This window comes from Myotis nattereri (assembly GCF_964212035.1).
Source record: "Myotis nattereri genome assembly, chromosome: Y".
In the NCBI taxonomy this organism is placed as follows: domain Eukaryota; kingdom Metazoa; phylum Chordata; class Mammalia; order Chiroptera; family Vespertilionidae; genus Myotis; species Myotis nattereri.
The window spans coordinates 23,563,001-23,585,648 of NC_138094.1; the positions used below are offsets into that span (position 1 = coordinate 23,563,001).

The window sequence follows — 22,648 nt, forward strand, 5'->3', positions numbered from 1 at the left end:
CTTGCTGATATTAAATTTGTAGAGCATCTTACAAATTTAATGATGGAATTTGATTGACTTTTATAGAGGTGTAGCTGCCTAGAAATGCATTCCTTCCTCTCATCAATACTTTTTTTCAAGAACTGACAATGATTAGTTTCAAAATGTCTCTTTACATTCCACGTTCTGCTTACTACTGTTTCATTAAACAGTATGCACAATGAATTGTTGTTTCTGTTGACAATCCCGTACATCTCGGTGCATATGTCTTGAAAGGGTCGGCTACTGCTACTTCCACTTCCCTTATCATTCAATCTTGCTTTTTTATTTTTTTGATTCTCCATCACAAGGCTGCAAAAATGAATATAAATGACGGCATTTTTTACAAAAGGTTGATAGTTTTCTTACCTGTTAACTTTTTGCAGTGTTGTTGCACTGACTCCTGGTGCAAAACAATTCAAAAATAGTATGTATAACCAACAAATATATGGTGCTGTAATCAATTATCTGACACGCAGAATGTCTCGTCGAGCACTGTTGCACTGTATATCTTTTTCTTTTCTTTTTCTTTTTTTTATTAGTTAAGGTATTACAAATGTGTCCTCTTCCCCCCCATTAACCCCCAACCTCCCCAACCTCCCTGCACACTCGTGCTCCCATCCCCCTGTTGTCCATGTCCATTGGTTTGGCTTATATACATGTATACAAGTCCTTCGGTTGATCTCTTCACCTTACCCCCGCCCTCCCCTACTTTCCTTCTGGGGATTGATAGCCTGATTGCTGTTTCTCAGTCTTTGGATCTGTCCCTTTTCATCAGTCTATGTTGTTCTCTATAATCCACAAATGAGTGAGATCATGTGGTATTTATCTTTCTCTGACTGACTTATTTCACTTAGCATAATGCTCTCCAGTTCCACCCATGCTGTTGCAAAAGGCAAGAGTTCCTTCTTTTTTACCGCAGCATAGTTTTCCATTGTATATATGTACCACAGTTTTCTAATCCACTCATCTGCTGATGGGCTCTTAGGCTGTTTCCAAATCTTAGCTATGGTGAATTGTGCTGCTATGAACATAGGGGTGCATATATCCTTTCTGATTGGTGTTTCTGGTTTCTTGGGATATATTCCTACTAGTGGGATCACTGGGTCAAATGGGAGTTCCATTTTTAGTTTTTTGAGGTGGCTACATACTGTTCTCCACAGTGGCTGCACCAGTCTGTATTCCCACCAGCAGTGCAGAAGGGTTCCTTTTTCTCCACATCCTCTCCAACACTTGTTTGTTGATTTTTTGATGATAGCCATTCTGACAGGTGTGAGATGATAACGCGTTGTCGTTTTGATTTGTATCTCTCCTATAATTAGTGACTTTGAGCATGTTTTCATATGTCTTTCGGCCTTCTGTATGTCCTCTTTCGAAAAGTGTCTATCTAGGTCCGTTGCCCATTTTTTTATTGGATTGTTTATCTTCCTTTTGTTAAGTTTCATGAGACCCCTGTAAATGTTGGAAATTAAACCCCTGTCGGTGGTATCATTGGCAAATATGTTCTCCCATACAGTGGGTCTTCTTGTTGTTTTGTTGATGGTTTCCGTTGCTGTGCAAAAGCTTTTTATTTTGATGTAGTCCCATTTGTTTATTTCCTCTTTAGTTTCCATTGCCCTAGGAGCATTATCAGAGAGGAAATTCCTTGGGCATATGTTTGCAATTTCGCTGCCTGTGGATTCCTCTAGTATTTTTATGGTTTCCCATCTTACATTGAAGTTTTTATCCATTTTGAGTTTAATTTTGTGTATGGTGTGAGTTGGTGGTCTAGTTTCATCTTTTTGCATGTATCTGTCTAATTTTCCCAACAGCATTTATTGAAGAGACTGTCTTGACTCCATTGTATGCTCTTGCCTCCTTTGTCGAATATTAATTGGGCATAGTGGTTTGTGTCGATTTCTGGGGTCTCTATTCTATTCCATTGACCTATATGTCTGTTCTTGTGCCAGTACCAAGCTGTTTTAAGAACAGTGGCTTTAGCCGAAACCGGTTTGGCTCAGTGGATAGAGCGGCGGCCTGCGGACTGAAGGGTCCCAGGTTCGATTCCGGTCAAGGGCATGTACCTGGGTTGCGGGCACATCCCCAGTGGGAAATGTGCAGGAGGCAGCTGATCGATGTTTCTCTCTCATCGATGTTTCTAACTCTCTATCTCTCTCCCTTCCTCTCTGTAAAAAATCAATAAAATATATTTAAAAAAAAAAAAAGGAACAGTGGCTTTGTAATGCAGTTTGATATCTGGTATTGAGATCCCACCTACTTTGTTCTCCTTTTTTTAAAAAATATATTTTATTGATTTTTTTACAGAGAGTAAGGGAGAGAGATAGAGAGTTAGAAACATCCATTAGAGAGAAACATCGATCAGCTGCCTCCTGCACATCTCCTACTGGGGATATGCCCGCAACCCAGGTACATGCCCTTGACCGGAATCGAACCTGGGACCTTTCAGTCCGCAGGCCGACGCTCTGTCCACTGAGCCATACCGGTTTTGGCTACTTTGTTCTTCTTTATCGGGATTGCTGCAGCTATTCGGGATCTTTTTTTTTTTTTTTTATTCCAGATGAATTTTTGGAACGTTCGTTCTAGATTTGTGAAATATGCCATTGGTAATTTAATGGGGATTGCATTGAATATATAGATTTCTTTGGGTAGTATGGACATTTTGATGATGTTGATTCTACCAATCCATGAACACGGTATGTTCTTCCATCTGTTTCTGTCTTCCTCTACCTCTGTTTTCAGTGTCCTGTAGTTTTTTTGCATATAAGTCTTTTACCTCCTTAGTTAAGTTTATTCCTAGGAATTTTAATTTTTTTGGTTCAATGGTAAATGGGATTGCTTTTGTAGTTTCACTCTCAGTAAGTTCACTTTTGGTGTAAAGAAATGCCATGGATTTCTTAGCATTAATTTTGTATCCTGCTACATTGCTGAATTCATTTATTAAGTCTAATAATTTTTTGATGGAGTCTTTTGGGTTCTGTATGTACAGTATCATGTCATCTGCAAATAAGGACAGTTTTACTTCTTCTTTTCCAATCTGGATGCCTCTTATTTCATCTTGTCTGATCGCAATGGCTAGTACTTCCAGTACTGTATTGAACTGGAGTGGTGAGAGGGGGCATCCCTGTCTTGTTCCTGATTTTAAGGGGAATGATTTTAGTTCTTGCCCATTGATTATGATGTTGGCTATTGGTTTGTCATATATGGCTTTTATTATGTTGAGGTATGATCCCTCAATTCCTATCTTGCTGAGAGTTTTTATCAAGAAAGAGTGTTGGATTTAGTCAAATGCTTTTTCCGCATCAATTGATATGATTATACGTTTTTTTTCTCTCAATTTGTTTACGTGATGTATCACATTTATTGATTTGCGGATATTGTACCATCCTTGCATCCCTGGGATAAATCCTACTTAGTCATGGTGTATGATCTTTTTGATGTACTGCTGGATCTGATTTGCTAGGATTTTGTTGAGGATCTTGGCATCTATGTTCATGAGGGATATTGGCCTATAATTCTCTTTCATTGTGTTGTCTTTATCTGGTTTTGGTGTTAGGGTGATGCTGGCTTCATAGAATGAGATGGGAAGTGTTCCTTCCTCTTGGATCTTTTGACATAGTCTGAGGAGGATAGGTTTTAGGTCTTCCTTGAATGCTTGGTAAAACTCCCCTGTGAAGCCGTCTGTCCCCGGGCTTTTGTTTGCTGGAAGCTTTTTGATTACTGCTTCGATTTCCTCCATAGTTATTGGCCTATTGAAATTTTTAGATTCTTCCTGATTAAGTTTTGGAATGTTGTATTTTTCTAGGAATATGTCCATTTCCTCCAGGTTGTCTAGTGTGTTGGAGTAGAGTTCATAGTATTTTCTAACAATCCTTTGTATTTCTATGGGGTCTGTTGTTATTTCTCCTATTTCATTCCTGATTTTGTTTACTTGGGTCCTCTCTCTTTGTTTCTTGGTGAGCCTGGCTAGAGGTGTATCAATCTTGTTTATCCTTTCAAAGAACCAGATCTTGGTTTTGTTGATCTTTTGTATTGTTTTTTTGGTCTCTGTGTTGTTTATCTCCGCTCTGATCTTTGTTATTTCCTTCCTTCTGCTTAGAGTGGGCTTTTTTTGTTGCTCTCTTTCTAACTCTTTGCGTTGTAGAGTTAGGTCATTTATTCTCATTGTTTCTTGTTTCTTGCAGTAGGCTTGTAGAGCTGTGAACTTCCCTCTCAAGAGTGCTTTCACTGTGTCCCATAGGTTTTGGATTGTTGTGTTTTCATTTTTGTTTGTTGCCATGATGTTTTTTATTTCTTCTTTGATCTCTCTGGTAACCCAGTCGTTGCTTAATAGCATGCTATTTAGTCTCCATGTGTTTGATTTTCTTGGATTGTTTTTGTTGTAGTTGATTTCCAGTTTTATGCCTTTGTGGTCTGAGAAGATGCTGGATATGATTTCAATTTTCTTGAATTTGAAGAGACTTCATCTGTGACCCAGTACATGCTCTATCTTTGAAGATGACAAATGTGCAGTTGAGGAGAATGTATATTCTGTGGCTTTGGGGTGAAATGTTCTGAAGATGTCAATTAATTCCATCTGATCTAGTGAGTCATTTAGGATTGATGTTTCTTTGCTGAGTTTTTGTTTAGAGGATTTGTCCAATGGTGATAATGGGGTGTTAAGGTCCCCTACTATGATTGTATTGCTGTCAATCTCTCCCTTGATCTCCTCCAGAAGTTTTCTTACGTATTTGGGTGTTCCTATATTGGATGCATATGTATTTACCAGAGTTATTTCTTCTTGTTGGACTCCTCCGTTTAGTATTATGAAGTGGCCTTCTTTATCTCTTTTTATGTCCTTCACTTTGAGATCTAATTTGTTAGATATAAGTATTGCTACCCCGGCTTTTTTTTCACTTCCATTGGCCTAAAAAACCTTTTTCCATTACTTCACCATCAGTCTGTGGGCGTCTTTTTTTCTGAGGTGGGTTTCCTGTAGACAGCAGATATATGGGTCATGTTTTCTTATCCACTCATTTACCCTATGCATTTTTACTGGGGCATTTAATCCATTTACATTTAAAGTTATTATTTATAGAAACTTGTTAGTCACCATTTTTGATCATTACCGCTGCATTCCTTCTTTGTTTCCTATTTTTTCTTTTTTCAGCAGACCCTTTAGCATTTCTTGCATTGCTGGTTCGGTTGTAATAAACTCCCGTAGACCGTTTTTGTCTGTGAAGCTCCTGATTTGACCCTCAATTTTGATTGATAGCCTCGCTGGGTACAGTATTCTTGGATTCAGACCCTTCCTTTGCATGACTTTGTATATTTCATTCCATTCCTTTCTTGCCTGATGTGTTTCTGTTGAGAAATCGGTCTCTAGTCTGATGGAGGATCCTTTGTAGGTAACTTTCTATCTCTCTCTGGCTGCTTTTAATATTCTTGCTTTGTCGGTGTTTGCCAATTTAATTATTATGTGCCTTGGTGTCGGTCTTTTTGGGTTCATTTTGTTTGGGACTCTGTGAGCTTCTTGGATTTGTGTGAGTTTTTTCCTTCCCTATCTCAGGGAAATTTTCCCTTATTATTTTTTCAAACAGGTTTTCTATTCCTTGCTCAGTTTCCTCTCCTTCTGGGACCCCTGTTATTCGGATGTTGTTTCGTTTAGTGTTGTCCCAGAGTTCTCTTAGGCTCTCCTCATGCTTTTTAATTATTTTTTCTAGAAGCTGTTCTGTTTTGGTATTTTTTCCTACCTTGTCTTCTAGCTCACTGATGTGGTCCTCTGCTTCTTCTAGTCTACTGTTGATGCTTTCTATTGAGTTCTTTATAGCAGTGATGTCATTTTTCATTTCTTCTTGGTTTTTCTTCATTTCCTCTTGGTTCCTACACATATTGGTGAATTTGTCTTCCATTCTTTTCATCCACCTTATGGCCATTTCTCTGAATTCTTTCTTTGACAGGTTGCTTTCCTCCATTGCCTCCATTTCGTTTACTTCCTTTTCTGATGATGCCTGTTTTTCTTTCATATGTGGGTTGGTTCTTTTTTCACCATGATCTCTCTTCTCCAGGTGTTTGGTTATGTAGTTCTCTTTCTGATGCGTTGATTTAAAGGCACAAAATACAACACAAAAAGGCACAACATACAAGGCACTGAAAACAAATGTATTTACGATATTAATAACCCCAAATAAAGGTGACCACTGAGTGAAGAGAATTAGGGGATAAAGAAGAAAAAAGAGAAAAAGATTAAAGAGAAAAAGAAAAAAACAAAAAGGAATGCCGAAATGAGATTGGGAAAAGGGAGAGAAGAAAGAAGAAAAAAAAGTGAGAGAATGAATTAGAGGTGGGGAAGAGGCTATTTGTATTGGGAGAAAACTCTAATAGAACCACAAATAATCCCAATGAATTCCAGCAGCAGATCCCTGGAGATTAATGCAAACTACAATCAACCACTAATATCAAGCGAGGCAAGGGAAAACAGAAGCACAAAAATAACCAGAGAAAGAAAAAGCAAAACAGAAAAATAAAAATGTAAAACAAAACAATCTCCCAAACAAGCATAAAAAAAAATATACTCAAAATCAAGCAAACACTAGCAAAACGACAGAGAAAAAAAATTGGATAGTGAAGAACGATAAGAGAGAGGTGTATATGGATTTAGAGCAAGGGATTGGAAATTAGGTATATCAGTAGGGTGAAATTTAGACAGTGGGTAAAAAGAATGAATAGGGAAAATCTAAAGCAGGAATAGGGTAATAGAAACAGGACAACAAAAGGGGAAAAGTGAGGAAGAGTTATGGCTTAAGGGTAAAGGTGAGTTAGAGAGAAATGATGCTAAAGGAACGATGAAAATAGAGTGTAGAACACTAATTCCAAAATAAAATAATGAAAAAAAAAATAAAATGACACTTGAAAAAATGGTAAAATGATAGCAATAATACTGGTTAAAAAATGTAATTACAAAGGTAAAATCAGGTGATGAAAAAAAATAATAATAGGTTCTTTATGAAATGGTGAAAAAAGAATTAAAAAGAAAAAAAGTTAAAAATGTACAGTAGTGAAGGTGCTTCAGATCTTCTACTCTTCTTTTTTTCACGCCTTAGTCCTGCCAGGCATTTAGGAGAGTGTTGAATTTCCCTGCGATACACTGTTCCTCTGTGCTGTAAACCACAGTCCTGATTTTAAGGCAGGTTGTATTTGTTTACCAGACTGCCTTTATTTGTATTTACAGAAGAGACAGTTCGTGGCTCTGCCTCTGGGTGGCAGTGTGTCTGGATTGACCTCCGAGGCTATAAGTCCTCTCTATCCAGTAGTTAGGGTTTATTTTCTCTATGTTACTTGAAACTGGTTTGGGAAAGTCCACTGCCCAGAGCTGGTTCTTTAATCATTACTCCCCGCTCTCTTTCCCAGGCTCCCCAAAAAGATCTTTCCCCTACAGGCTCTGTGAATGACCCCACCTGGGGAATCCCATCCACTGGGTTTAATAATCAAACACACGGATCTAAGGGGAACTGTAACAACAAGAGCCTGAGAAGTTGTGTGAATTTGCAAGCCTCCACCTTCCAGATCTGCGCACAGTCTCCACACACCCACTCGCCCCTGGCACCAAGCACCCGGCAGACTGGGAGAATCCGAGGCTGATTTTTTGCATCCAGTCTAGCTATGTGCTTATTTTTATCGTTCCCTTCTGCCAGCTGCTCTGTGGGGCCCCTTCGCCACTTGAGGGTCACGCTGGTCCCAAGGGCCACGGACTCTGTGGGGCGCAGATTTCGCCCCTCGCGGTTCTCTCTCCAACCTGAATTGCAAACCGCACCTTTAGGGGAAGTCTAACCTTTCTGTGAGAAGAAGCAGTGCTCGTCTGAGTTCACGCAGTCACGCTGCTTGAGATCCCTTGTTTCCATGTTAGTAGCTGATCTCTGGTTGTCTGTAACAGCCACTCAAGATGGCACAGTCTCCGCTGCTGAGCCGGCACACAGGGAGATGTTTCAGCCGCAGTCTCCAACCGTCCTTTTTTTTCTGGGAGTTCTCTGTCTTTCCCAGCTGCAGACTGACTCTCAGCTGAATATCCTCTGCCTATTCGGGCTGTATGTTACCCGTTTCAGCTGCTCACCCTTATCTGCTCCAGGACAAGGCACAGGACACGTCCGTTTATACCTCCGCCATTTTTCTCCCCTTATATCTTTTTCTTCTAACCCTCCCACTCCTGTCCCCTAATGAACATGGCGATCAAGTGCGTCCGTTTGCCGAATGCACCCAAACGCACAGGAAGCTTACCCGAGGCACATGTTGACAATAATGAGGCCGTTTCCAGAATTGGGCGTTTTGTCACTCGAGTAAAAATAAAGTGTCTTGAGTAAAGATTAATCTCTTTATAGTGCAATTCTTAACCTTTTTATATTAATGCCAATATTGGAACAGTGTATCTTGGATGTTTTCACAATGTATCTTTGCTACGCAACACTGATGTACATGCTTACATCTGGTTTTAGAATTGTGTAATTGATCATGAGTAACATGAGTAATAATATTACTCGAGTGATGCCCAGCTCTGGCCATTGCGAGAGACAAATATATGAATACGCAATTTTTTGTCTCTGTCGATGCGTGTCACCCAAAATGGTACGCGTGTCATAGGTTCGCCATCACTGGCCTAGAGGACTAGTAGGGACTGCGGTCAAGAATACACCTGGAAGAATCAGCTTTGAAAAGGATACTAAGACTTCTTTTTTCGAGATTACTGGAAGGAAGAGTGGAAGTGAATGTCCGAGTCAGGGGCATGAGACAACCTCACTAAAATTGCAGCAGATGTGAGAATTAAGTGATAAGTGACCTTTGAGGAGAGGACCAGAGGTAAGGAATGGCCACTGGGTGGCGGGGGGTTGCAGAAGGAGCAGAGCAGCTCTCTGAAGCTGACAGGATTCTCGAGCTGTTTTGAGGGTACTGCTGAAGTGGGCAACCTGGAATTGAAGTAGACCAGACCAAGTGCATGTAGGTCAAGAATTTCAAACACTAACACGAACCAAGTTTATGTGGGCTGCAAAACAAAAGCTTCAATTTTCATAGAAAGGTTTATTTCGATAAAGACATGTTGAATACAAAGGGCTGAAATAAATGAGTAATCGTTAACAAAAAATAATAGAACGTTTTAATAAAAATCAGTATTTTGCATTGAACATTAACTTCCCAGACACTGAATAACTGGACAGATTAATAAGCACAATGCAAATAAACCTACTTTTCTCATTCTCCAAAAGCAAAGTATTTCCTGTTGCACATACCAAACAAGTCAGTACAAGACTAATGATGTGGCCATCGGGTGCTAAAATATTGTCTGCTAGTATTAATGGAGAGAAATGGCACGCCTGCGCATAAGGCACATAAGGGAAATGAATGCAACACAATTATAATCAGTCATTAGCAAATGTAGTTAGTAATTAATAATTATGTAAAACAGGTTATTGTAAAAATCAGGTTATGAAATTTTTATTAAAACGCTACATACTGTTATATTCGCTGAGCCACAAAAATATTCATTGTGGGCCACGTGCGGCCTGTGGGCCATGCGTTTGACATGCTTGTTGTAGGTGATTGTTCTGTTGCAGCTCTTGGGAGGATTTGGAAGGTCAATGAGGGCAGAAAAATGGTCGTAGTTGAGTGTAGCTTTATAGAGCTGAATTTATTTCATTTGAGAAAGGCAGCCTGTTTAGTTGAAGACATTGGGGTTCAGCATGATGGTGAGCGGAACCAGAGCAGAGTGTGGATGACTAATAATCCAGGAGAGAAGGGAGAGCTACGTGGCAGTCTCAGACATCAAGGAGTAAGTCTGGGGATACAGACAGATGGAAGAATAAGGGTGGACCAACAGGACAGAGTTGCAGGTTGGGGTTCTAGGTGAAGTTGGAAACCAAATGCAATGTGCTTCCATCTGAGCAAAGGCAAAGGTCCCTGCAGTAGAAGGGTCTGGGGCTTATAAGTGTCATCCAGTGGCCATTTGATCTTGTCACCCAGAAAATGACTTTACAGGACATGAAGAGGTTGAGGAATGGTGGGGAGTGCATGCCAGCAAAAGAGATTGGATTGTTTCTTTTGGAAAAACAGTTCCTTTCCCAAGGGTTGTCAGACCTAACTAGGTTGGGGTCATGGTTTCCTCAGCCAGGACTACTGATACCAGGAGATGGTTGAAGTTAAAAGGCTTCCTCCCAGTGTCAACCTTTCTTGGAGCTTCTCAGTAAAACCCAGTTATTAATGATGACCACACCCCCTCTCCAATTTTTTCTGGCATTTCTGGGAATTGGGTTAATTTTAGCTATAAAAATAAATGGAAGCACTGGTCTTTGAGATGATGGGTTGTGTTCAGACTAACACTTTGAACCTTAAAATGAGTGAGTGACTAGATCAGATCAACCAGTTGACAGCCTGTCTCCATTCAGTCAGATTCTCTGAAGGCACTGGAGAAGCTTGGCATCCTCATAAAAGGCACCATACTTTTACTCTGCCACCCGACTGTTCACCCCCTTCTCTCCCTGATAAAACTGTCCTGTCCTTCAAACTTTAGCTTCAATGATGCTTCCTGGTGACGCCTTCCCTGAATCCCATTGATAGACTCATTTAGGCATCATTCCTGCCGTGGAGACTGGACTCTGGTTGTGAAATTATCACATTGTAGTATTATTTCTCTCTCCCTCAGTAAATTGTGAATTTTTTAAAAGATGGGGACTGTAGCTGTTCATCTTTTCATATCCAGCTCACTGTGCTTTTTGACATGATATTCAGTAAATCCTTGCTCAGTGAACACACAAATGTAAGTGTGATCTATTTTTCACAGTTTCATTCCAGCTTGTTCATTCTGAGTCAGAACCGCCCATGAATTGAAACTTTCAGACGACTATTGAACCATGGGGATTCTACTTTGTTAAGTTCCCCCATTTTGTTTTTTGTGTTTTTTTTTCTGGAGAACTTACAAAAATGTTAAGGAAGTGTCAGGATATTCTGCACAAGGGATATTAGGGTAATATAGCGTAACAGTCATTGGGCTAGGGAAGCCATGGGCAAACTACGGCCCGCGGGCCGGATCCGGCCCGTTTGAAATGAATAAAACTAAAAGAAAAAAAGACCGTACGCTTTTATGTAATAATGTTTACTTTGAATTTATATTAGTTCACACACACACTCCATCCATGCTTTTGTTCCGGCCCTCCGGACCAGTTTAAGAACCCATTGTGGCCCTCGCGTCCAAAAGTTTGCCCACCCCTGGACTAGGAGGTAAGTTCTTGTGTAACTAGAATAGGCAAAATGCATACCTTGAGATGGAATGTTTTAAAAGTGAAATTGTTCCTCTAAATGTCTGTACTTTGTTCTCTGGAATGTAGGAAGCAGTCCATTAGTTCAAACCTGTCTTATTTTCCTCAGCTTGCTTGCTACAATTAATGCTTTCCTCTACAGATGGAAACAAAAGAACTTTATGCTCAAATACAGCTTCTACTGAAAGATACCGATTTCCTAAGAGGCAGAGAAGCAGAACTGAAGCAAAGAATTGAAGCTTTTGATTTGTAAGTAATGTTTTCATTTTGACTATTGAGAGACTGTGAGTTTAAAACAAATACTACTAATTATTCTAATGCTAATTGCCAAGTAGAGTTCTTGCTTGTAAAGGTACATTCGGCTAGTTTTAAAAGGCATAAGTTGAGAGAAACAAAGACTAGGATTTTGCTTTTGAAATATTAGTTATTGGGATGAAAAGCAGTGAGACACCATCATCAGGCTACATTAAAACCAGACCAGTACTTTGAAGAAGCTCACAACTGTTAACAAATTATGTTCAGTCACACACTTATGTTTAGTCATTGAGATCTAACGGTTCCATGTGCATGTAGTAACTCAATGCAGTGGCTCTGACTTGATTTGTACTGGGTGATGGATGTGTGTGTACTAAGTGCTCACCACTATTTCATTCTTCACATTGTACCTGCCATTAATGGCAAGCTCACCAGTCTAGTTTATGAAACAGGTTTCATTTCCATTAGGTTCTACTGTTAGTTGACTCTTACTTCCTTAGTGGATTTGCCCTGGTCTTCATTAATGTGGTTAGATCATTTATATAGGCTTTAATTCATTTTATTTTTCATCTCTGCTACATTACTCTGTTCTAAGCAGTACTGAAGTGGTAAATTGATCATGACAGAAAAGGAAAGTGACAAATAAGCCATCGATTTTCAACTGGTGTGCTGCAAGAATATATAAAACATGACATACCTGACTGTAGTCAAGGGCATTAACCTCTTTTTCCTTAGATTTTCAAATAAAAAAAAAAAAGACAACAGTCAACACAAAATAGCGGTTCATTGTGAACGATTCAAAAATATACCTGTTGTGTTTTTTATAAATGGGCAAATATATTTTTGGCATGCTGCAGAATTTTAGTAGTTTATGTGTGTCAGAGATAAATAAGGTTGAAAATCGCTGATATCTTACGTAATAAAAGCCTAATATGCAAATTATTCCCTCTACTGGAGTTCCACTGTGAGTTTGACCACTGGATCAGTCGATCAGTCACTATGACGTGCACTGACCACCAGGGGGCAGACGCTCGGACCAGTAGGTTAGCTTGCTGTGGGCACTGGTGGGCTGGACTGGAAAGTGAGATGTGAGGTGAGAGCTGTCAGGAAGTTCCTGGGGTTTGTCTTGAGCCCTGGGCAGAGGCAGGTGGGGGCGGGAGCCAGCAGGGACCGGGTGGCTGGGGAGGCTTCTATGCTGAGAGCCTGGACTATGCAGCCCTCCGCAGCCTGTGGCCTTCTCAGTGCTCAATTTATAATCTTCAGAGCTGCTTATATTTATTTAAGTTTCACTAACTACTCCAGGAGAGTGGGTAACACCATTATAGGGGGCAGGCCAGGCATAGCTGCCCAAAGCCAACGTGCAGCCTCAGGCTCCTGGAACGCAGCTGAGACGGGGGTGGGGCTGAGTCAAAGAAACTGAGTCCAAAACTTGAGGCGGAGGCAGCAAGAGGTGGAGGATGATAGCTGTGCAGGGGCCTAGAAAAGCTGCTGTGTGGGGACAGCCCAGGAACCCAGTGCCTCTCCCACGGGACAAGGTCTACATCCCTCCCTCCTCCTCCTGGTGACCTGTCACCCCAGCTCTTCTCCAAAGGTTGGACTTGGCCCACAGAGCTCTCCACCACTGCACACCCTGTACTGCCTTGTCTGCCCCACCCCACTCTGCACAGCCCACTCCATTCCCACACAGCCTTTGGAGAGCTCTGCCCCCAGAGGAGAAAGTGGGAGGCTGCGGACAGGAGGTCACATGAGGAGTGGGCAGAGCAGGGCCCACCAAGTTAGATGGAGGGGAAGGAGGGAGAAACCACACAGGACTGGGGGCAAAGACAGTCGGGGAAGGAGGTCCATGTGGAAGCTTTGCCCTTGGTTGAAGTAGAAATCCTGACCCCATTTTACAGACCGCAGCAGAGTGTGTGTGTGGGGAGGGTCAAAGACAAAAGAGGGTTTGAGGGGACTGGATGGAGAGCAGCAACGTTTGATTAATGGCCTACTTACTATTTTTATTGATTTCAGAGAGGAAGGCAGAGTGAAAGAGAGAGAGAGAAACATCAATGATGAGAGAGAATCCATCGCCTCCTGCATGTGCTCCATACTGGGGATTAAGCCCGCAATCCAGGAATGTGTCTTTGACCGGAACCAAACCTAGGACCCTTTAGTTCGCAGGCTGCGGCTGTACCTACTCTACCAAACCATCTGGGGCGACCCATGGCCTGTTTAAAAACCACTGCAGTAGGCTGAGCAGGGGTCTTACCATGATGGTGTTACCTGATAATGAGGGTGTCTGTCTTTATGTTGGAGTAATTGGAACTGCAACGAAGTAAAGACACAGCAATGGAGCCTACAAAGGGTTTCCACGCACACAATGCAATTTACTTCATGTGGCAGCTGAATTTGGTGAGCAGAGCCTTAGAAGAACATGCGGTCTCCAAGACCAGGGGCAGGGGAAAGTTCATGCTGAACATTCTGTGCTGTGAGTTACAACCTATATATATAAAGGCATGATATGCTAAGTGTCTGACCGAGTGGTCAACTGACTGGTCGCTACGACTTGCACTGACCACCCGGGGGCAGATGTTCCAACCAGTAAGTTGCTTGCTGCTGGGGTGGGGCCCATCAGGACCAGGCAAGACAGGACCAGACTTGCCCTGGAGCCCTCCTGTGATCCCACCCCAGCCCCAATTGGGACTGGGTGAGAAGATCAGGACTGTGTGAGACCACCGTGATCAGCCAGGTGGAGGGACCCCTGCCATTCATGAATTTGTGCACCAGGCATCTAGTAAGCTAATAAGTATTGTTTACTGCTCCTTTGCTTTACATGTTAGTCAGCAGAGGGTGCTAACACATAGAGCTTTTATCCTTTGCTTGGAATGGTCAGCATTCCCTAGCACTTACCTGGCTCGATCCAAGGGAAGACCATTCCATTCTTCAGTATTTGGAAGTTCTGATTGACCTATCTATCTTTTTCTATTGTTCAGCACTCTTCAGTATTCAATCACTAGATTATTAAATATCAGAAACAAATCTTTTGTCTTTCATACCTATGGGCTGATCAGTTAAACCTCACAGAAATAATCTTACTGAAGAAATAAGTACTAAAGCAAAAGTACACTAACTTAAGTTTGGTATGTAGCTTTTCTCTGAATTTATTATGGCCATTTATTACCTGCAATCATTTTTTAAGTGTTCATCATCTTCTATGAAAAGCACTTTGGTCTTGAAACTTGCACACTCCCTGCAGCCTGGTGCACCATGCTGCTCCATCTGCTACTTCAGATCCCACATAACTTGGTCAGTTCATAAAATAGATGGAGAACTCCAGCTCTTTCCAGTTACTTCCCAGCAGTGACAGTCACATAACAGTTTTAGCTTGTGGAGCTAAAATTATGTTATTTTTTTCTCCTAAAGTCTTTACTTCAGCAATTACAGTTTTATTTTTTTTTGCTTTTTATATTTTTGCTAATATCAGAGGCTACAGAAGAAAATCATAAAAGTGTGGCTGATGCACTTAGGAGACAGGATCCTGAATATAAAGAGCATGGAGGAGACCTGTGACCAAAAGCTCAAGAATGAAATTCTAAAGAAATTGTTTGGTGTTCTTAAACAAGTAATAGATTTGGAATAAGTTGATGGAAACACAGCAATACTAGTGAAGTAGATAAGACTTAACATTTTGTGGTGATAGTGTTTAAAAAAAAATACGGGTTTTTTATTGACAGTCAAGCCTTTCCCATGAATATTTAAGATAATTTTACAGAGTTACAGTATAGGGAATAGCATCCTCTGCTCTTTCTTACTCATAGCTTTTCTAACATGTATTGAGGGTCTGTGATTTGCTTTCATTTTATGGCACATTGTGAGTTGCTCAGCTCACATTGTAGATAAACTATAAAAGTGGTTGATCTAAGGCAGTTGTTCTCAACCTTCTGACCTTTTAAATACGGTTTCTCATGTTGTGACCCAACCATAAAATTATGTTCGTTGCTACTGCATAACTGTAATGTTGCTACTGTTATGAATCGTAATGTAAATAGCTGTTATGCAGGATGGTCTTAGGCGACCCCTGTGAAAGGGTCGTTCAACCACCAAAGGGGTCGCGACCCACAGGTTGATCAACTTTTTAAAAATTCACTTTTTTAAAAAAAAAAATAATTTTAGGGAGGAAAGGAGAGAGACAGGTAAAAATCAGCATGAGAGAGAAATATTGATCTGTTGCCTCCTGTATGTGCCCTGATCAGGAATTGATCCCATGACCTTCCAATGCACTGGACAGTGCTTCAACCATCTGAATCAGGCTGACCAGGGCGGGAATTATAATCCCTTTTAGTTCTCTTTTCCTCTCCCGCCTCATACTTGCCACTACGATGGAGGTATCTATCAATTTATAAATTATTCTGCCTAGTGGTTTTAGTGCTTATCAGGTAACATGTGCCCTGTATTCCTTCAAGATTCTGCAAAGCCAGAATCAAAAGAAATAAATGGAAATTAACAATGGAGCAAAAAAATTATACAGGAAAAGGAAAATATGATAACTATGGTTACTATGACTTCCCTATAATCTGAGTTTTAATGTGTTGCAGTGATTAACTACTCAGTGCAGACATCAAGCCCATATGGTAACTTTTCTCTACAGTGCTCAGTGTAGTGTCTAGCACACAGGTGTTCATATAATATTCATTGAGTAAATGAATTTGTGGTGAAGAGATGACTCAACTAACTTTTGGTATGTCTTAATAAGTGGTCTCTTTTTACTGCCTTGCCCGTAATTTGTCATGAGATTACATTACATAGTACTTACATTACATAGTACTGAGCTTATTCTTTAAAAGAATTCTAATTAAAATATAGTACCTTTCCATGTATAGATTTTGAAATGATGACATACATATAGTATGTCAGCTTCTCGAGTGTAATAGCAAGTGCTGACATGTCTGTAGTTGTTAAACCCTTAGGAATAAATGAATGAGTAAATGTGTATGTTAATTTTCCCACTGCTTCGCAGATCATGTACTGTTTGATGTTGTCTGGTTTGGGTATCCTCTATGACTTGAGCAAGGGTGGGAATTCACAGGATACTCACCATCTCTCTCAACTGAAACGTCTGCTAGTGGCAGTTGGTGGAGATAAGTAAAACTTGAAAGTGTGCTTTTGGTATTGCTAACCCAGATATGAGGGTGGTCGAAGTTGGCCCCGAACCCTATGCCCAGCCCTTGAGGGCAAAAGTTCTTTGGGGTGGGGATGGGGTGCAAGGCAAGGCAGGTGGATGTGACTGACTTCTTGTTCTTGGGATTTAGAGTCAGTTGTACCAGTGTAAATTGAACTTAATTTACTTTTGTGTGCCAATCCAGACCACCATGGAATAATTGTTCTCAATAACCTCACGATAACGAGTTTTGGGGACCAAATTAAAGGATTGTAGCAGGTTTTATATTCAGAATTTGCATCTCTGGGCTTTGGTACTGATAGTCCTTGAAGTTATGCATGGCCATGTTCATGCCCTTAGGTGCCCGGGTGCCACAGAAACCCATACATTGATAGGAATCTGTTCAGGAAAGTGACAAGAAAATCATTTTGGTCATTCTAATTCTCAGGTATCAACTTGAGCTAAAGGATGACTACATCGATAGATCTAACAGACTGGGTGAAGAGGACAGGAAGAATAAAGGTGATTCTTGTGGAGAAGAAAGCTGCATTTGTAAATTTCTGGTATAGGTTATTAGCTTCCTAAATTGGGCCTGTTCTAAATTTATATGTGTGTGTGTAGCTTACATTTTACTTTTACTACAAAATTAATCATTATTTTGTTCTTTTAATTTTACGTATCAAAAATGACCTTAACCTGAGAGAGGTAGGGTATTCAGGAGGTTATTCTTCCCCCATCTACTTTCCTCCCTCCCCTTTGACCACCACTTGCTTGTTATCAATATTTATGGGCCTGTCTGTTTTGTTTTGTTTATTTTTATTTCTTAAGATTCCACATGTAAGTTAAATCATAAGGTATTTGTTTTTCTCTGTAACTTATTTCATCATAATATCCTTTAGATTCATCCATGTTGTCACAGGTGGCAAGATTTTATTCATTTCAGTGGCTGAGTAATATATCACATCTTCTGTATCCACACATTCATTTATTGATGGTAGTCTAGGTTGCTTCCAAATCTTGTCTGTTACTAGTAATGCTGCAGTGAACATGTGGGTGCACATGTATGTCTTTTCAAATTGGCATGTTGTTGTTTTTTACATATACTGAGAAGTAGAATTATTAGAACATATGGCCGCTCTTATTATTATTTTTTTTTGGGGGGTGGGGGTGGGGAGAGTGACTTCACACCGTTTTTCCATAGTGGCTGCACCAATCTGCATTCCCACCAACAGTGTATGAGGGTTCTCTTTTTTCCACATCTTGGCCAGCACTTGTTATTTATCCATTTATTGATGATAGCTGTTCTAACAGGTGGGAGGTGATATCTCATTGTGGTTTTAAGCATGAGAGACTTCATTTTTTACTTATGGAAAATTTTAACTTCTCCATTCCCTGTGACCTGTTTCCTTATTTCTTTTACTTGTAACATATGTTTATGCCTCATGATATTTTTACCTGACATATAACTTCCTAAACTGTTTTATAACTAACCCAGGAGTAGGAAAGTTGAATAATTTTTCAATCTCTTGATATTTTATGTCTCAGTATATTTGTAGAAACTTGTCTATGAAAAGAAGTGAACTTAAGTAGAAATTTCAAAGGAACGAGAGCTGCGTACTTGATAAGGACCCATAAGGTCACCCAGTGTGTGGCTGCTCCTCTGTGACTATCTTGTGAAAACTAGACTAATACTTCTTAGGAATTAGTACCATCATGTAGTCAGCTAATTTTTTTTTAATGATATATCTGCATAGACTCATATTGAATGAAGTGAAAATGATGAAATAGACACTAAAATCATAAGACAAATCTTTGTATTTAAGGAAATTCAGATCTTTGGGTATGAGGGCTCTGAGCAGCTGGTGCAACTGGTTGGTATGTGTAGTGGAAGAAAGTTCACAATATATGTGACCATTAAGACTTCCCATCACCTGTTGGGTAATAGGACTTATTTCTTACTTTCCCTACTGATTTTTGACTCTGACACCTGCTATTTTAGATGATGAAATAATCGTCATTAGGTCTGACATTGTACATAAATTCTTAAATGAGTTTTTATTCACTAGAAAAACATCTTTAATTGGTTGGCTTTCTCTTTCAGTAAAACCTATTCTTTTGCAAGAGCAGTCCATGGCTACCAATTCAAACAGGAAGAAGAATGCAATCATTCTGCAACTCGTGTGAAAGAACTTGAGGTAATTGCTAAGCCTATTGTTTTTTGAAGTCGATAAAACTTCAAGGCAGTAGATGAAATTTTAGTTTCAGCCATACATTATTTAGCTTGATGTGTTTAGACTGTTTATTTTATGACTAAGAAGGCCCAACTTAAGTTAATTTAGTAGTTCTTCCTTTTAGTCCTTCCTGCTTGTTGCCTGGAACAAGTTCCTTAATCATTGGGGTGGTTGAGGTTCCGTGGTGAGCTGACCTATGTGCCTAGCCCATAGCAGGTGGCCAGTGCTTTTAGTTTCTGCCTTAGCCTCTCCTTCCTTCCCATCAGCAGAAGGTGAACATTCCTGTCATTACATTGGGATCTTACAGGATAAAACAGAATGAGATGTGTTTTTCACATGCCATTTATTTTCTTGCTGTTCATCACGTGTGCTCTCTGAAGGACAGAGCTGGAACTTGATGTACCTGGATATATCCTGCACATAAAATGTATTTTTGCAGCTGTAATGATCTATTTATTTGAGAACATTGTAGACTTTTGTATGTAAACATGAAATGTATAAAAAAAGGAAAGCACCACAGCATGTTTGTGATAGCTCAGCTTTTCATTTTTATAAACATTGCTGCAGTCTGTGATTGCTATTGGGACCTTAGTTGTATCTGGAAAATGGGCAACAAACTTAATCTGAAGCACTTGCTTTGTAGGCCAGGGTTCTGCATAAGTATAAGGTTGGATGAACTTCCCCCGCCCCTTCTAGGGCAAAGATGAGCTTCCATGTTGGAATCAGGTTCTTCTTACTGCAGAGAATGAGTCCTCTGTCCAGTGACCTTACTTACTATGACACCCAGTTTATAGCAGCCTGCCAGTTTTTGCATAAGAAGTACTGCAGTAACTGTTCAAATGCAAGTTTTTTTTCAATTCCAGCTTGAACTCGAATCTCTCAAGGCCCAGTTCTTGGCAATAACCAAGCAAAACCACCTGCTGAATGAAGAGATGAAAGAGATGAGTGGCTATTCGCTTCTAAAAGAAGAGAAATTAGAGCTTCAGGCTCAAAATAAATTACTTAAACAACAACTGGAAGAGAGCAGAAATGAAAACTTGCATCTTTTTAACCGTATGTCTTTTTCCTGATTTGCATGTCTTTGTAATTCATATTAGCTTAATATTATGACACTATGCTTTGTATCTGTAAGGAAGGCTTCAATCAGGAAAATTTTTGTAAAATTAAGATTCTCAATTTGAAGTTACTTCCTTTTTTGCTTGCTATTACTATAGTATATTATTAGTGTCACTAAGAAGTATCTTTAAACTACAAATCTGCCTTCTGGGTTGTACAAATCTCCCCTCACTTTCTGCTGCTCAGATTTGGCCATTGAGAAGGAGGAATGAGAGTGAGGTTGAGGTTATTATTCCCTCTCCACCATTGCATCCTCACCCCCACTGTATATATTGGCTGTGGGCTGGCCCTGTGCCTCTCAGCAAGGCAAGATCCAGTGCTTACAGGATGACCTCTCACCATTGCTCTGTGCCTGTGCCAGATCTTTCTCTCCCAATTCTGGGAATTCTTCCCTCCCTGATGGTTTAGGCCAAGTGTGGAGACTGTCCTGCCCACAGGCTATAGAAGACCCATAAAATCTTTTGATCTGGCCCTGCCAAGGCATTAGGGGTGAGTTAATTAAATGTTTGACCAAATATAGGAGGCTAATTAAGTTGATAATTTTGTATGACCTGCAAATGATGTTATAAATATCCATGTCAAAACCGGTTTGGCTCAGTGGATGGAGCGTCGGCCTGCAGACTGAAGGGTCCCAGGTTCGATTCCGGTCAAGGGCATGTGCCTGGGTTGCGGGCATATCCCCAATGGGGGATGTGCAGGAGGCAGCTGATCGATGTTTCTCTCTCATCGATGTTTCTGGCTCTCTATCTCTCTCCCTTCCCCTCTGTAAAAAATCAATAAAATATATTTAAAAATAAATAACTAACTAAAAATAAATATCCCAATGGCCCTTGGCAGAAGAAAGTTTCCCCACTCCTACTTTGGGCCCACGGAGTTAACAGCATGGCCCGATTACTAGGCCAGAGAACAATACCACCCTTAGTGGCTAACCTACATGAATCACCCTTTAGTGGTTCTTCAGTGACTGAAATGGTGGAACTCCATCTGATGTCTGCTTGAACCCTGAGTGTTGCTGACTGGTGCACAGATCAGATTAGACCTAGGGGTACTTAACAGGTTTTGATGGAGAACTCCTTTTATGCCTCCTGTGTGTGATAGAGGAAAGAGGTGGGCTTTCAGGTTAGTTAAAGGATTTGAAAGAATTTCTTTCATTTGCATTAGAAAAGAGTAGTGAAGTTTGCCTCTGCATGCATTCAACTCTTCTGAAATTTGTGCTCTTAGTCCATTCCATAGAATTAATATGGTATTAACTACATGTGTACAAAGAAAAGAAAGAACAATTTAAAATATCTTTAGCTGCTTTTGCTAAGTGAGATGGGAAAACTTACTGTTGATAATCACTAGGCTTTTTTACCTTCTTAGTTATAGCTCAACCACCTCCTGAACTGGTAAATTTGCAGAAACAGTTGAAGGAAGCAGGAGCTGCTTTCGTGTTAAGGCATAAGAAGTTTGAAACTCACAAGGAGGCTCTGCAGAGACAGCTGCAAAGTGAAGTGAGTACTGATCTTTATTTGGTCGGGTGTTAGTCTGATCCACTGTGTACACATGTAAGCTTGGTGTGTGTCACACCAGTGTAAATCAGATTGGTTTTAACATCAAAAATTATCCCCCCACTATTCTAAGGTAACCTTCTCACCTGAGAAATTCTTGGGTGATGATATAACTATATTTATAACAGTAATAAAATCCCAAGGAAAGCGCACTCATAAACAGAAATTGTCCCAGTCTCGGTTGTGCCCTCTAGTAATATCTCTTGATTCTTGCCCTGTGACTTAGAATTGTTGACACTCTGGTGTCTGCCTCCTACCTTATAGAACTGTTCTTAGAGATGAGTGCAAATGGAGGTGGCAAACTTGTTTGTGTGCTCTATTGTTTTCTAGGGACCTGTGGACCACAGGCATGAAGCTGCTCAGAATGGGCAAAATGGAAAAGAGAATAAGCCCTATAAAAGACTTGTTCCTTTTGAAGTGAACTGGGATTTCTTTTACATTGATTTCTTCCCTTCTTTAAATCTTTTCAGACTGAGCATTCTGCAAAGCTGAAGGCCCGGATATTAAATTATGATGCTTCTGTAAGGAGGTTAACTATGCAGGTGGCTGATTTAAAATTGCAACTGAAGCAGATTGAGACAGGTTAGAGAGATTTTTAACTTACAAATGTGTATGTGTAAAACTTCCAGTATATATGGAAATGTAATGATCACTACTGAAGTTTCAGTAATTCTCATAGTAGGGGAAAAGCCATAGAAATATGTCATCTTAGAAGTAAAAACTCTGTCCATTTCAGGAATACCAACCAGTCAGTCATCAGCTAACGTGACTTGCTTTTATAGGTTCCTTTGGCTTGGAAGAGCCTTGTACCCCAAATAAGAAAGGTGTAATGGCACAGAGGTTCCCAAATTCATGGACCTTGGTTTTTCTTTTATATTTGTTACCTTGATAATAAGATCAATCTGACCCTTCAGGGTTTTTACGTGTTCCTTGAGAGATGAGTAAAATATGTGAGAAGCAGGGTGACTTATGTCACTCTAGAGGCCTGGTGCATGAATTTGTGCATGGGTGGGGTCCCTCAGTGTGGCCTGTGGGGATTGTGCTGAAACTGGCAGTCCAGCGCCA

At 40.3% G+C, this 22,648-nt stretch overlaps 1 pseudogene across 1 annotated transcript in view; it reads left to right on the forward strand.

The window, feature by feature from the left end:
* Window positions 1-22,170, forward strand: part of LOC308512383 (centriole and centriolar satellite protein OFD1-like) — a 67,670-nt pseudogene extending 45,500 nt beyond the window's left edge. The window contains exons 2-7 of the transcript in view: window positions 15,013-15,131; window positions 17,135-17,208; window positions 18,788-18,881; window positions 19,781-19,970; window positions 21,396-21,526; window positions 22,054-22,170. The product of the transcript in view is annotated as a centriole and centriolar satellite protein OFD1-like (transcript). The remainder of the gene's footprint in view (window positions 1-15,012; window positions 15,132-17,134; window positions 17,209-18,787; window positions 18,882-19,780; window positions 19,971-21,395; window positions 21,527-22,053) is intronic.
* The last annotated feature ends 478 nt before the right edge of the window (window positions 22,171-22,648 follow it).